Raw genomic sequence first — 15,309 nt, 5'->3', positions numbered from 1 at the left:
ATAAGATGGTTCCTAGAGGTGGCAGTAGACACAAAGGACTTCACACTTTTAAATGAACACACTATGCATTTCTGACATTTATAGAAACCTGTAAGCTCCTGAAAAAAAGTTGTTCGCCTTGGAGGATCATATATATTAGGGGCAATCACATTACGCAATGATAGAATGCCACAAAAAATAACCTGTGATTTGGATGGCAATGTTGGTCCCAATACTCCGTCATTGCACAATATGTGTCAATGTTTGGCTAAAATTCTTTTAATGAAATAATGTTGGGTTGAATATGAGGTAACAAAAGAACAGGCAAATTTATTACCTTCCATATTTTTCCATATAGGCCTTTCCTTTAACATATCATCCCTATTTAACTCTCGAACTGATTCTATATCGGTATCTAAACCCATAGTTGTATATGTTTTTTCTACAAATCGATTTTTTTTTTCATTTTCGCCTGCAATGAGTAATCACTAATGTTGGTACAATTCCTGATTCATAAAAATAGGCTTCGCGGGATGGACTTTAACCAAGGCTTAAAGTGGCAGCTATCTATCAGAATATAGGCATCCCGATCTGTAGACTTAAAAAAGGTGGATGTAATGAAACCATTCTCCTTTCTCCTTATTTTTAAATTAAAAAAATGTATCTCGGTTTGACTAACCTCATAGTCCAACTTAATACCCCTATCGTCATGTTTAGAGAAAGCATAAAATCTTCTAGGGATTCTAATGATCCATCCCATAGGAGGAAGATGTCGTCAATGTAACTAGCCCACAAAACCAATTGTTGAGGGCGTCACACACCAACAACATCCTCCTCCCACCTGGCCATAAATAGATTAGCCAGACTGGGGGCATATTTAGCCCCCATAGCAACTCCTCTCTTCTGAAGATAATATTGTTCCCCAAACCAAATATAGTTATGGGATGCTGCATGTTTTAATAAATCCATTATAAATTCTTTTTGCAATGAAGAAATATCAGACCCATTGGATAAATAATAGTCAACCGCCTCTAAGCCCAAATCATGTGGTATGATAGTGTAGAGTGATGTCACATCTGCTGTGACCATCCAACCCTCAACATTAAAAGTTTGTTCACTCAATACGTTGATGATTCTTAAGATACGAAGGAATGTCATTAACAAGAGGCTGTTAAAAATGATCAACGTAGGGGGGCATGTCCGGGACAGAAGTGTAACAGGGAGCTCCGGCTCTAGAGCCTGCCTAGCAACCTCCAAAATGACAAGGGGAGAACCCCATGTGAGCCACAGACTGCACCCCTAACGCCTTGTAGCAGGTTCAGTGCCAAAACGGGGTTCGCAGAGGCCACTGATTCCTAAACTAACAACCTTTTTCTCTCCGGTGGGGGATCGAGGGACCCAAGATGGCGCTGGCCTGCCTGCACTACAGGACAGCATGGAAGATTCCTCCTCAGGCATCTTGGCCTCATCAGTGTGCTTGATTGTCCACCACCTGCCATCTGCTCAGGGTGAGTCGACCCCTCCTGACAGCCCCACTACTAGAAGTTCAGCCAAGACCAAAAAAGCTAAACAGGGAGAATCCCGCACTTTGCAAACTTCCAGAGACATTACATTACAAGATCCCATTCAGCCACAAACGGCCTTAGAGCAGTTTCCAGCTACTTCTCAGCCTGTCTCCGTTAGTGATCTTAAACTCCTGTTAATATCCTTGCGTGATACTCTGCATACAGATATGATTAATATGCTAGCCAAGGTCAATGAATCAGTGCATAATTTACAACAAAGAGTCTCCCATATAGAACATAAGATGGATGATGTGTTCTCTGCTCACAACACTATTGTGGATGTATGTAAGGAGCAACAAGTAGATTTCCAAAAAATCTAAATAAAATGGCCGACCTAGAAGATAGGCCCCGCCGTAATAATATCAAGTTTCGTGAGATACCTGAAACTATACCCTCTGCATGGCTAAAGGTTTTTTTCAACAACTTCTCAAAGTCTTGATTCCGGAAGCACAGGAATATGAACTAATCATTGGCAGGGCTCATAGGTTGCCCAAACCAGAATATCTGCCTGACTCGGTCTCTCATGCTGTTCTAGCCAGAATACATTATTATCACATCAAACAGCAGGCTATGCAAGCAGCAAGGAAAAAAACAGATTTACTCAGTCAATATATACGGGGATCGCACCTTATGCGGATCTTTCCCAAGCTACAGTTTTAAACAGAAAGAAGCTGATTACGATTACCAGGACTCTTCAGAATCATAAGATTGCATATAAATGGGTTTTCCCCACCAAGCTGATAGTGTCTTATCAAGGAAAAACCATCAACATCCACTCTCTGGAAACGGACCTGAAATACCTCAAGGAATGGCAAATATTAGCAGCTGACACCACCGCAGAAAAGAACAGGGATCTATCCAGACTGCAAAATGTCTGGACCTAGGGAGTCAACTTCACCTATTTTATTTCCTCCTCTTATGCTCCTCCTCCCTACATCTCGACCATGCAGGCATATGAGATGGACTTTTCATTACCATACTCCGTGCTTTGAAAAAGACGAATTGGTTCCCTCTTCAGGTAAGCAGACTTGGCTGATTCTAGGTTCGAGGGTTTCCTCAGTTCCTTTCTTACAAGTTTTACGTTTTTGTATGTTTAGTGTTACTTTGTGGCCTGCATTGTTTTACGCAATATTGGCCAGAAATGTCTAGTCTGCAGTTCTTTTCAATTTGATCTACACCCCTTCTTGTATCCACCTCTTTTTTTTATGACATTGTACAATATATTGCAAGCCACAACTTGCACTTGGGACTACGAGTTTTGGACGGCATCCTTAAAGGCTGCAGGAGTGCTACATGGAATACTCTCTGCAACCTTGACAGCATCATCCATTTCCCATGAACTTTAAATTTATATCTTTCAATGTTAAAGGTTTGAATAGTCCCATTAAATGTAAAAACATGTGGTCTTAAGCCCCAAAATTACAAGGTGATGTGATTTGCTTGCAAGAAACTCACTTCCAGGCCTCTAAACGTCCCAAGAGCTCTAACAAGGCTTTCCCGCATATTTTTTTCACAGATGCGGGGACAAACACAACAATGTGCTCATTGCTATTAAAAGTACAGTAGCCTTTACTTTACTCTACATGAGATTGTATCAGACAGTAATGGTAGAAATATATTAGTATGTTCCCTGAATAATATAGAGTATACCATTGTTTCTTTATACGCTCCAAATTAAGGTCAAATTCCTTTTGTACGCAACCTTCTTAAGCAAATTAAGAAGGTTAGTAGAGATGAGCGAAGTATTCAAAAATTCGATTCGGCTGATTCGGCGAATTCGAGGAATAAATTCGATTCGATGCGAATATATTTGCTGCGAATTTAACTTATAAAAAGGGTTTCTAGGCTTCAGAGAGCCTTTATATTAGTGCAGAACACTGTACCTTTAATTTAAATGCCCTTGGAGTCTGCTGGGGAAGAGAAATAATACTGTCAGTCAGTATGACATGCAGATGAGTGCCGTCGATCTTAGAATCACCGCACACTTCACTCATTTGGGCAGTCACGGGGCCAAAACCAGAGTGTGGAGCCACAGTGTGGCGGTGGAGGCAGCAGCAATGGGAGGCCATACAGCACCCTATGACAAAAATGGAACCCACCAGCAGTGTGAGGAGACCTGAAAGTGGCACATGGCAGAGTGTGGCGATGGAGACAGCAGCAATGGGAGGCCGTACAGGGACCCATGAGACACTCTGGACCTGGCAGCAGCATGAGGAGGCGGTACGGGGGCCCATGGCAGATTACGGGCCTGGCAGCAGCAATGGGAGGCCCGTAATCTGCCAGCACCCTATGACAAAATGGAACCCACCAGCAGTGTGAGGAGACCTGAAAGTGGCACATGGCAGAGTGTGGCGATGGAGACAGCAGCAATGGGAGGCCGTACAGGGACCCATGACACACTCTGGACCTGGCAGCAGCATGAGGAGGTGGTACAGGGGCCCATGACAGATTACGGGCCTGGCAGCAGCATGAGGAGTTGGTACGGGGGCCCATGGCAGATTACGGGCCTGGCAGCAGCAATGGGAGGCCATACAGCACCCTATGACAAAATGGAACCCACCAGCAGTGTGAGGAGACCTGAAAGTGGCACATGGCAGAGTGTGGCGATGGAGACAGCAGCAATGGGAGGCCGTACAGGGACCCATGACACACTCTGGACCTGGCAGCAGCATGAGGAGGCGGTACAGGGGCCCATGACAGATTACGGGCCTGGCAGCAGCATGAGGAGTCGGTACGGGGGCCCATGGCAGATTACGGGCCTGGCAGCAGCAATGGGAGGCCCGTAATCTGCCAGCACCCTATGACAAAATGGAACCCACCAGCAGTGTGAGGAGACCTGAAAGTGGCACATGGCAGAGTGTGGCGATGGAGACAGCAGCAATGGGAGGCCGTACAGGGACCCATGACACACTCTGGACCTGGCAGCAGCATGAGGAGGTGGTACAGGGGCCCATGACAGATTACGGGCCTGGCAGCAGCATGAGGAGTCGGTACGGGGGCCCATGGCAGATTACGGGCCTGGCAGCAGCAATGGGAGGCCATACAGCCCCCTATGACAAAATGGAACCCACCAGCAGTGTGAGGAGACCTGAAAGTGGCACATGGCAGAGTGTGGCGATGGAGACAGCAGCAATGGGAGGCCGTACAGGGACCCATGACACACTCTGGACCTGGCAGCAGCATGAGGAGGCGGTACAGGGGCCCATGACAGATTACGGGCCTGGCAGCAGCATGAGGAGTCGGTACGGGGGCCCATGGCAGATTACGGGCCTGGCAGCAGCAATGGGAAGCCCGTAATCTGCCAGCACCCTATGACAAAATGGAACCCACCAGCAGTGTGAGGAGACCTGAAAGTGGCACATGGCAGAGTGTGGTGATGGAGACAGCAGCAATGGGAGGCCGTACAGGGACCCATGACACACTCTGGACCTGGCAGCAGCATGAGGAGGCGGTACAGGGGCCCATGGCAGATTACGGGCCTGGCAGCAGCAATGGGAGGCCCGTAATCTGCCAGCACCCTTTGACAAAATGGAACCCACCAACAGTGTAAGGAGACCTGAAAGTGGCACATGGCAGAGTCTGGCGATGAAGTCAGCAGCAATGGGAGGCCGTACAGGGACCCATGATACACTCTGGACCTGGCAGCAGCAAGAGGAGGCGGTACAGGGGCCCATGGCAGAGTGGCGAAGCGTAAGCAGCTTAAATTGAAGGCCATACAGAGGCCTATGTTAAAAATAATAACATGTTTGGGGCATGATTCATGGCGGATTTAGTCAGTTGTGTCAGGAACTGGTGGTTTGAAATCCAGACTAATCCACGCCTGATTCATTTTCACAAACGTGAGTCTCTCCACACTTTGGGTGGACAGTCGTGTCCTCCGCGGAGTTACAATACCTCCTGCCGCACTAAACACGCGCTCCGATGCCACGCTACTGGCCGGGCATGACAGCCTTTCAAGGGCAAATTCAGCTAGTTGGGGCCAAAGGTCAAGTTTCGTTGCCCAGTAGTCAAGGGGATTGTCTACCTCGGTTGGCAGGGTGCTGTCCAAGTAGGCCCAAGCCTGTTGTTTGAGGTCCTGCTCCAGGTCCACCTGATGCTGCTGCTGCTGCGGCTGGTTAGTAGTTTCCTCACTGCGCTGGTGAAGAAAGCTACTCATCATCGACTGCAGACTGTGGCAGCCCCTGCTGGTGGAGCTGCCACTGCTCCTACCACCCCACCCCTCCCCTACTGCCATGGCAGCGGAACGCGAGCGCACAGGGCCCACAGTGTCTGAGGATGGACGTTGGCGCAGAAAGGCAGAGACCAACTGACTACATAGGTGGTTTTTATAGTACGTTATTTTGGCCTCCCTCTCAGCAGGTGTGAAAAAGGCCACCATTTTTGAACGGTAGCGAGGGTCCAACAAGGTGGACAGCCAAAAGTCATCCCTCTGTCTGATGGTTATTATTCGGCTGTCGCTACGCAAGCAACCGAGCATGCTATGGGCCATTTGTGCCAAGGAATGCGAGGGACTCCCTGCCTCCATCTCCACAGCATACTGCCACGGTGCGTCTGGGTCCTCTGTATCCTCCTCCTCCTCCTCTACCAGATGCTCCTGCTCCTCCACTCCTGTCCGCTGAGTGGAAAAACCACCCATTTCACTCAATAATTCCTGAGCACCAATGTCCTCCTCTACCTCCTCCTCTTCTTCCTGTCCTGCCCCCACAGGGGTCATGTGGCGTTGAGATCTGTGCGCCACGTCTACCGCACCCTGACCAGCCATTGTTAACAGCATTTGTTCCAGGACGTGCAACAGAGGAATGACGTCGTTCATCCCATAGTCCTGCCGACTCACGAATAGCGTGGCCTCCTCAAACGGCCTGAGCAAGCGGCAGGTGTCACGCATGAGCTGCCAATGGCTGACATCGAAGTTACACAGGGGAGTACCTTTATCCGCTTGTAACATCAGGAAATCGGTGATGGCCTTTCGCTGTTCGTAAAGGCGGTCTAACATGTGTAGGGTTGAATTCCACCTTGTTGCAATGTCGCAGATCAGGCGATGCTGTGGAATTCCGTTCTGCCGCTGCAGCTCAAGGAGGGTGTGCTTTGCGGTGTAGGAATGGCTGAAATGCATGCAAAGTTTACGTGACATTTTAAGGATGTCTTGCAGTGGGATGGTGGATTTTAGGAACCGCTTGACAACCAGATTGAACACGTGAGCCATGCATGGCGCATGGCACAACCTTCCTTGACGCAGAGCAGACACCATGTTCTTTCCGTTGTTGGTCAACATGGTTCCGATTTTCAGTTTGCGCGGAGACAGCCATCTGTCGATTTCTCTGTTCATTACACTCAGAAGTTCCTCCCCTGATAGAGGGCGATTGACGTCGGGTGACGGAGCAAGTAACGGAGCGGGTGATGGAGCGGGGGCTGGGGCAGGCAGAACCGCCGTATCTTTATCACGGTTTTCCCAGGCCACCAAATGGCGACGCTGCATATGCTGCCGCAACGCTGTAGTCCCAACATGGGCCCCCTGGCCACGCTTGACTTTCTGGCCACATAGTCGACATACGGCTACGTTTACTTCCTCGGGCGGCTTGACGAAAAATTGCCACACCGCCGAGTAGGAGACTTTGCCCCCGCTACTCCTCACTGGCTGACTGCTACTTCCTCCGTGCACACCGGCACCACTACTGGCCGTGGTGGTAGGCTGCAGTGGAGCTGGTGCTCTACTCCATGGCCGTTTGCCTCCACTGACACTGCTGCGACCCTGCTGCCTCCTGGGCAACCCACCGACTGTTTTGCTCGCTGCCAAGCTGGCACCCTCTTCTCCTGATGATGCGGAAGCAATAGCCTGATGATGACGAGGCTGCCAAGTGCGATCAGCCTCATCATCATCAATTAGGGTCTCCGCCTCACTACTAGCCCCCTCGGCTGCGTGTGGGTCAGAAGACAGACCTGTCTCTAGACCGGCTACCGAGCCACTCTCCTCGCCAGTACTTCTTTGCCTGGCTGCTGAAGAGGCGGATGTCTACCCCCGTTCCTGACCGCCCTCTGTTAGCTCTTCCTCACTGTACAGTGGGGCTGAGCCCACAGCATGCGATACTTCGCTTGGTGAGGGAACACCAAAGGACAGGGGCAGGTAGAGGACACGTGATTTCAGTGGGCTTGCTCCCGGGCCATGCCAACTAACGGTTGTGTCTGACGTACCCACCGACCGTTGGCTGTAGGTGTCAGAGGTGACCTGGGAAGAGGAAGACGACTGAGCCAACCAATCGATGACGGCAGGGTTGTCGGTGGAGACACGACCGCTGGATGACATCAGGAGCACTGGCCTCTGGCTGCGACTAGTGCTGCCTCGACCCCTTCCTCTGCTGCCACGTCTGCTCACTCCTAAAACATTGCCTCCTCTGCCACTCCTCTGCATGTTGTCTGACATACTCTTTAATTCAACGATTCTGTGTCCCTGAGTAACAATTCTGTGTCCCTCAGTAACAATTCTGTGTCTGTCCTTGAGTAACAATTCTGTGTCCCTGAGTAACAATTCTGTGTCCCTGAGTAACAATTCTGTCCCTCAGTAACAATTCTGTGTCCCTGAGTAACAATTCTGTGTCCCTGAGTAACAATTGTGTGTCCCTCAGTAACAATTCTGTGTCCCTCAGTAACAATTCTGTGTCTGTCCCTGAGTAACAATTCTGTGTCCCTCAGTAACAATTCTGTGTCCCTCAGTAACAATTCTGTGTCCCTAAGTAACAATTCTGTGTCCCTGAGTAACGATTCTGTGTCCCTCAGTAACAATTCTGTGTCCCTCAGTAACAATTCTGTGTCTGTCCCTGAGTAACAATTCTGTGTCCCTCAGTAACAATTCTGTGTCCCTCAGTAACAATTCTGTGTCTGTCCCTGAGTAACAATTCTGTGTCCCTGAGTAACAATTCTGTGTCCCTCAGTAACAATTCTGTGTCCCTCAGTAACAATTCTGTGTCTGTCCCTGAGTAACAATTCTGTGTCCCTCAGTAACAATTCTGTGTCCCTCAGTAACAATTCTGTGTCTGTCCCTGAGTAACAATTCTGTGTCCCTGAGTAACAATTCTGTGTCCCTCAGTAACAATTCTGTGTCTGTCCCTGAGTAACAATTCTGTGTCCCTGAGTAACAATTCTGTGTCCCTGAGTAACAATTCTGTGTCCCTCAGTAACAATTCTGTGTCCCTAAGTAACAATTCTGTGTCCCTGAGTAACGATTCTGTGTCTGTCCCTGAGTAACAATTCTGTGTCCCTGAGTAACAATTCTGTGTCCCTCAGTAACAATTCTGTGTCCCTCAGTAACAATTCTGTGTCTGTCCCTGAGTAACAATTCTGTGTCCCTGAGTAACAATTCTGTGTCCCTCAGTAACAATTCTGTGTCCCTCAGTAACAATTCTGTGTCTGTCCCTGAGTAACAATTCTGTGTCCCTCAGTAACAATTCTGTGTCCCTCAGTAACAATTCTGTGTCTGTCCCTGAGTAACAATTCTGTGTCCCTGAGTAACAATTCTGTGTCCCTCAGTAACAATTCTGTGTCTGTCCCTGAGTAACAATTCTGTGTCCCTGAGTAACAATTCTGTGTCCCTCAGTAACAATTCTGTGTCCCTCAGTAATAATTCTGTGTCCCTCAGTAACAATTCTGTGTCTGTCCCTGAGTAACAATTCTGTTTCCCTCAGTAACAATTCTGTGTCCCTCAGTAACAATTCTGTGTCCCTCAGTAACAATTCTGGGTCCCTCAGTAACAATTCTGTGTCTGTCCCTGAGTATCAATTCTGTGTCCATGAGTAACAATTCTGTGTCCCTGAGTAACAATTCTGTGTCCCTCAGTAACAATTCTGTGTCCCTCAGTAACAATTCTGTGTCTGTCCCTGAGTAACAATTCTGTGTCTGTCCCTGAGTAACAATTCTGTGTCTGTCCCTGAGTAACAATTCTGTGTCCCTCAGTAACAATTCTGTGTCCCTCAGTAACAATTCTGTGTCCTTCAGTAACAATTCTGTGTCTTTCCCTGAGTAACAATTCTGTGTCTGTCCCTGAGTAACAATTCTGTGTCCCTCAGTAACAATTCTGTGTCCCTCAGTAACAATTCTGTGTCCCTCAGTAACAATTCTGTGTCTGTCCCTGAGTAACAATTCTGTGTCTGTCCCTGAGTAACAATTCTGTGTCTGTCCCTGAGTAACAATTCTGTGTCTGTCCCTGAGTAACAGTTCTGTGTCCCTCAGTAACAATTCTGTGTCCCTCAGTAACAATTCTGTGTCTGTCCCTGAGTAACAATTCTGTGTCTGTCCCTGAGTAACAATTCTGTGACCCTAAGTAACAGTTCTGTGTCCCTAAGTAACGGTTCTGTGTCCCTAAGTAACGATTGTGTGTCCCTAAGTAACGGTTCTGTGTCCCTAAGTAACGGTTCTGTGTCCCTAAGTAACGATTCTGTGTCCCTAAGTAACGGTTCTGTGTCCCTAAGTAACGGTTCTGTGTCCCTAAGTAATGGTTCTGTGTCCCTAAGTAACGATTCTGTGTCCCTAATACAGAGAGATCTGTCTCTCTTGAATGACCAGAGGCAAATGGAGAATTGTAAGATGGCCGCAATTTATAGCTCCACCATTACACAGTGCTGGCTGGCTGGCTGCTGATTGGCTAATGCGATCACATGTCATGAATGAATGCATTATGGGTCAGCGCGCCTTGTTTGCGCGCCTTCCCAGAGATCCCTGCTCCGTCGCCGCACATGTCGCCGCCATTTTTGGAAAAATTTCGATTCGCGCATCCGAAGTCTGCTAATTTTCGGATTCGGCGCGAAATTTTTCTAATATTCGAAACGAATTCCACTTCGCCGAGTTCGATTCGCTCATCTCTAAAGGTTAGCAAAGGGTATCTTCTTGGGTGATTTTAACCTAGTGGTTAACAAAGCTATGGATAGCAATTCCCTCTGCTCTTCACAGTGGCATACTTTACAGACGCCTTTACGCAACGAATCCCTATTCAATGCTTGCCGCTGCTTACACCCGTCTGAGAAGGATTATACATTCTTTTACAACCCACATAACGCATATTCTAGAACAACCCTCATATTAACTGATCTCCAAACATTATGCAAGATAGAAAACACTACTATACACGATATAACTTGGTCTGATCATGCCCCAATTTCTTTAGAACTCCAAGAACAGCACTCATCGGTTACTACCAAATTATAGCATAATAACTCTCACCTTTTTACGTATAAGTCTAATAAAGATAAACTTACAACCCAACTTAATGAATTTTTTCACTTTAATGCGTCCGATGACGTCCACACTGCCATAGTATGGTGTGCCCACAAGGCATTCATTAGAGGCCTCCTCTTACAATTAGCTGCAAGGGACAAAAAAATAGAATGCAAAAACTTACATCACTGCTCACTCATATACGATACCTAGAATCCCAAAATAAGAAGAAAATAGACCCTTCTTTAACTACAGAATTACAAAAATGTAGAACAGATCTACGGCAACGTCTGGTTTATGAACATGAAAAAAGTTTAAAATGTTTAAAAGCCTCGTATTATTTATGGTTGAACAAGCCTGGGAAACTATTACATGCAAAGCAAGATAGTTCAAGCCATGATTTGTCATAATTGTGATGGTTATGGTCATGAAGGGGGGTAAATCTTCTGGAGGGCAAGTGATATTAGAGGATGGACTTCAAATGAAGCACTAATGGATGTGTCATATAGGTGGTTTGAGCAAGCAAGCCACTTGTAAAAGTAAAACAGGCTTTAATAGTCTCTCAAAACAGGCAAACACAAATAGCTTCTTAAGTAAAAAAAAAGTAAACAGTTCATAATCTTGGTATTAGGAAAACGATACAGGCTCATCACCAAACATTCAGTCCAGCACCGGATTTACACCCCGGTTACATCAAGCCTGACTTTGAAATCGTGCGACTTACAGTGAAGTCGCACAATTTCAAAGTCAGGGGACCCGCCGATTTCAGGTGCGATTTGCAAGACATCTAACCAGATGTCTATGCAATTCGCGCACCAAACTTTAGAAGTTGGTGCGGTTCCAACTAAGTTGGAACCACACTGATATGACCACTGTAAATACGGACAATAGGGCACGACTTAGCATCTGAATTGCAAGTCGCATGGCATGCAGAACGCATGCCAAATCGCACACAGTGCAACCGGGGTCTTAGGGTTTTCCATGTCTTAGGGTGCCGTTAAGGCTGCAGGGGTTAATCAACAAATGCCTACCAGAGAGTTCACATTTGCTCATAAATTGTTCACCTCTCCCATCTTCACTGATACAGGTGCTAATTAAATTCTGCTGCTTTTTTAAGACTCCCTTCCCTGTGGCTTAGCCCTTACAGGACCAGAGTCCTTGTAATCAAGGTTCTTCCCCTATCAAAATTCAAAGTCCCTAACAAAGAATTATCAATCCATAGGGCCCATTCACACTAGTACTGTGGGCAAGTGCACATATTTGCAACTTGCATTTGGGGTGTCATTAAGTTTGCACTGACATCTGTTGCAGATTGCAAGGGCAGTGCGATTGACACGTGGTGTGAGAAACCAGCATGGAACATGGGTCTCCCTCACCTTATTCTAGTGTGAACGAGCCCTACAAATCAGTCCTTTCTAGTCTAGGCTACCCCAGAACACCTTGCTCTGCATAGGTGAGAACCCCTGAGTACTCAACAATGTCTTCAAAACTGTCCCCCTCAAATACTAGTAGAATATACCTGCTGTCCAGGACACATTCTCAGTGTCCTGTACAGATGGATGAGTAGTTCCTTATTGAAATTATGTGATAAACATGTCTTTTGTACTACTTTTTTGAGTACAATATGTTTATTGTAACCAATTACAGATTTTTTGAAGATCTTATGCTATGCCAGTGCATTTTTCTGAGGATTCCCTGGTCTGGAGAGAGTTGCAAGTAAGTGGATATTTTTTTCACTATATTATGTTGAATACAGAGACTGCCAATAATTCAAACTTTGGCAGACATAGACTTGTAGATTCCATTGCTGTAGAGCGCTGACATTAGTTTATTATTTTTGGTGAAATAATCTGTGCTTGAACAGCACCACTATTTTAATGTGAGTAAGCAGTTCTGAACATGGCAAGACAGCCATTCATTATGGCCCAGTTAGTACATGATTATCTCCTCCTCATTTTTAACTGAATAATTCTCTGAATAACATCCTCATTTATTTTCTTCTGAACATACTATTTCTCTGGCTGTCAGGGAAAATCCAGTGGCATTACTTTCTGATGCATATTTTCTGAAACACTTACCTAGAGCAAGTCAGGGGTTCTGACTTCACTTTGGCTTCTCTGACCTGCATGCTTGCTTTAGGTTAGTGACTCGGAAAGTAACAAAGCCACAGCCAACCAGGCACTTAGCATTTTCACAATAGGGACCTTAATGGCAATACGTGTTTCCTTTAAATATTACTCCTAAAATGTGAAACCAGATAGAACCAAAGTTTACCTCGCAACAAATTTCTTTTGCTGATTATTTTATAGCTTCATAGTAAAGAAGAATGTTTTGTGTTTGCTAACCAACAGGTTACCAAACAGATTGTTTTCTTAGTTTCTAAATTCCTTCCGGAGCATTGCAACTCCCTTTAAATGATACCTCGTTATCAAGCCTTTACATTACGTAGTTTTAAATGAATACTTCTACAATTTTTTCAGCTGCACCTGCAAAAACTCTGTTGTTGGTAGTGAAATTTTTTTACTATTACTATTGCTCCCAAAGGTTCTCCTACTTTGGTGTAGTGGAGGGCGTTGAAGCTGGTAAAATAGATCTACATGGGCAGCACAGTGGCTAAAAGGTTAGCACTTCCACCTGGCAACAATAGGGTCACTGGTTCGAATTCCAACCATGGCACCACCTGCCTAGAGTTTGCATGTTCTCCCTGTGCCTGCATGGGTTTTCTCCGGGCACTCCGGTTGCCTCCCTCACTCCAAAGACATGCTGGTAGGTTAATTGGCTCCTGTCGAAATTGGCCCTAGTGTATGAATGTGAGTTAGGGAGTTTAGATTGTAAGCTCCTTGAGGGTTAGGGACTGATGTGAATGTACAATATATGTATGTAAAGTGCTGAGTAAATTGATGGAGCTATAGAAGTACCAGAAATAAATAAATCTACATGCAATTTTGATGTAAATTGATGTATGTCTTTAGCCAGCTCAACCAGCTATCAACCGCCGACAAGGCAGTGTCCCTTACTGATCTACTGATGGAAAAAGCCACTTGTATAATTACCATGTCCCCTGGTAGAATCCTAGCTATTTACTCCTCAACCATGGAAAAACAGTAATGACAGTATCACTGAAAGCATTGCTACTCCCCAGTCTTGGAAGAGTAGGCTGGCACCAGAATGGTGGATCAGTAAGGTCAAGCTGTTTCTTGTGTACAGTATTTCCAGAGATCGTGCTGTTACTGTTGTTGTTTTTCAAGTGATAATAAGGGCAAGTGCACCAAACATTAATAAGGATTAAAGGATAAGTTCCCCTTTCGTAACATGTTACATGTTACACTCATATTCAGCGTGTAACATGTAACATGTTATGATCAAACCACTCCCCGCATTGACAGCTAGCGGGGGATCTCCCTCCCCCCCCAGCTGTCAAATAAAACAAAAACAAGACCATGCAGGGCTTCACCCACCTGGACGCGTCACTCATTCACAGTCCTTTGTGACTGAGAGACTACAAGTCCCAAAAGCCTTGGCGGCTGTCAGCTTGTAGTCCTCATTAATTCTTCTTGTCAGTATATCTGCTTTGCTCGTACATCCCATACATGCAAACAAATATACAAACAGATCTGCTGATCGCCGGTGCAATGGTTTCCAGGCTCCTGCAGCCAAAAATAGTAAATGCACATTTTTTTACCTGTCAAAAAATGTGCATTTAACATATTTGGTAAAAAGGTGAACTTATCCTTTAAAATATTTTGATTCAAGCCCTGTTGAAAAACTGCCATGTCATAAGCAGAACTACGAACAGTCTCTAATATATCTTGGTTGTAACTGCTGATAATCCTGCTAATAGCTGGTGTAAATAGTCATAAAACAGTATAAGAATGGTTTCGAGCAAACATACGTCTTGGTCTGTGTCTTCCTAAATATCAGAACCAAAATCTACTCATAATTCATAATTGGTACTGCAATATAGTTAAAGGGTTAATTGCTGAGTTGACTGGCCCCAGTGACAATCACTCTCCATCTGCCAGCACTTAGATTGTTGTCCTCAAGGTAGGATCTCTGCACGGGTTGTAGCTCAGAAGGAAATTGTCACATTCTGGTGGCAGGATCAGAGACTGCAGTCACAGTAGTTCCTTTGTGGTGACTGAAGCATTGGTATGGGCAGTACGTTATCTAGAACAATAGAACCAGGGAACAAGCCTATACACACCAGAACACTTTGAGATTGTTGACATTTTGCTTGAAAGTGATTATTTTACAACCTTTGAAAAGGATACAAGGACTTAGGAAAAAAAGATTTTTTACAAGTGTCCCAGGGTATACACTTGACATGTTTCACTCCCTTTGCAAAACTATTCTGTAACAGTTGTGAACCCCGAGGCTACCCAATGCAGAGTAATTTCTGTGACAATTACATCTTTGTACAAATGAGATGTACAGTGAACTTGCTAGATATATCTCGCAATTGGTCTCTCTATTTTGTTTCATTAGTTTGCAATTGCAAATTTCTAAATCTACCTGATCAGGCTTCTCAAGAGCAGGAGTGGTCATGAAGATCTCTGTAGATTTG

This window comes from Staurois parvus, unplaced genomic scaffold (assembly GCF_062004578.1).
Source record: "Staurois parvus isolate SC_StPar_1 unplaced genomic scaffold, SC_StPar_1.0 ptg000549l, whole genome shotgun sequence".
NCBI classification, from domain to species: Eukaryota; Metazoa; Chordata; class Amphibia; order Anura; family Ranidae; genus Staurois; species Staurois parvus.
This window is presented reverse-complemented; position numbering follows the sequence as displayed.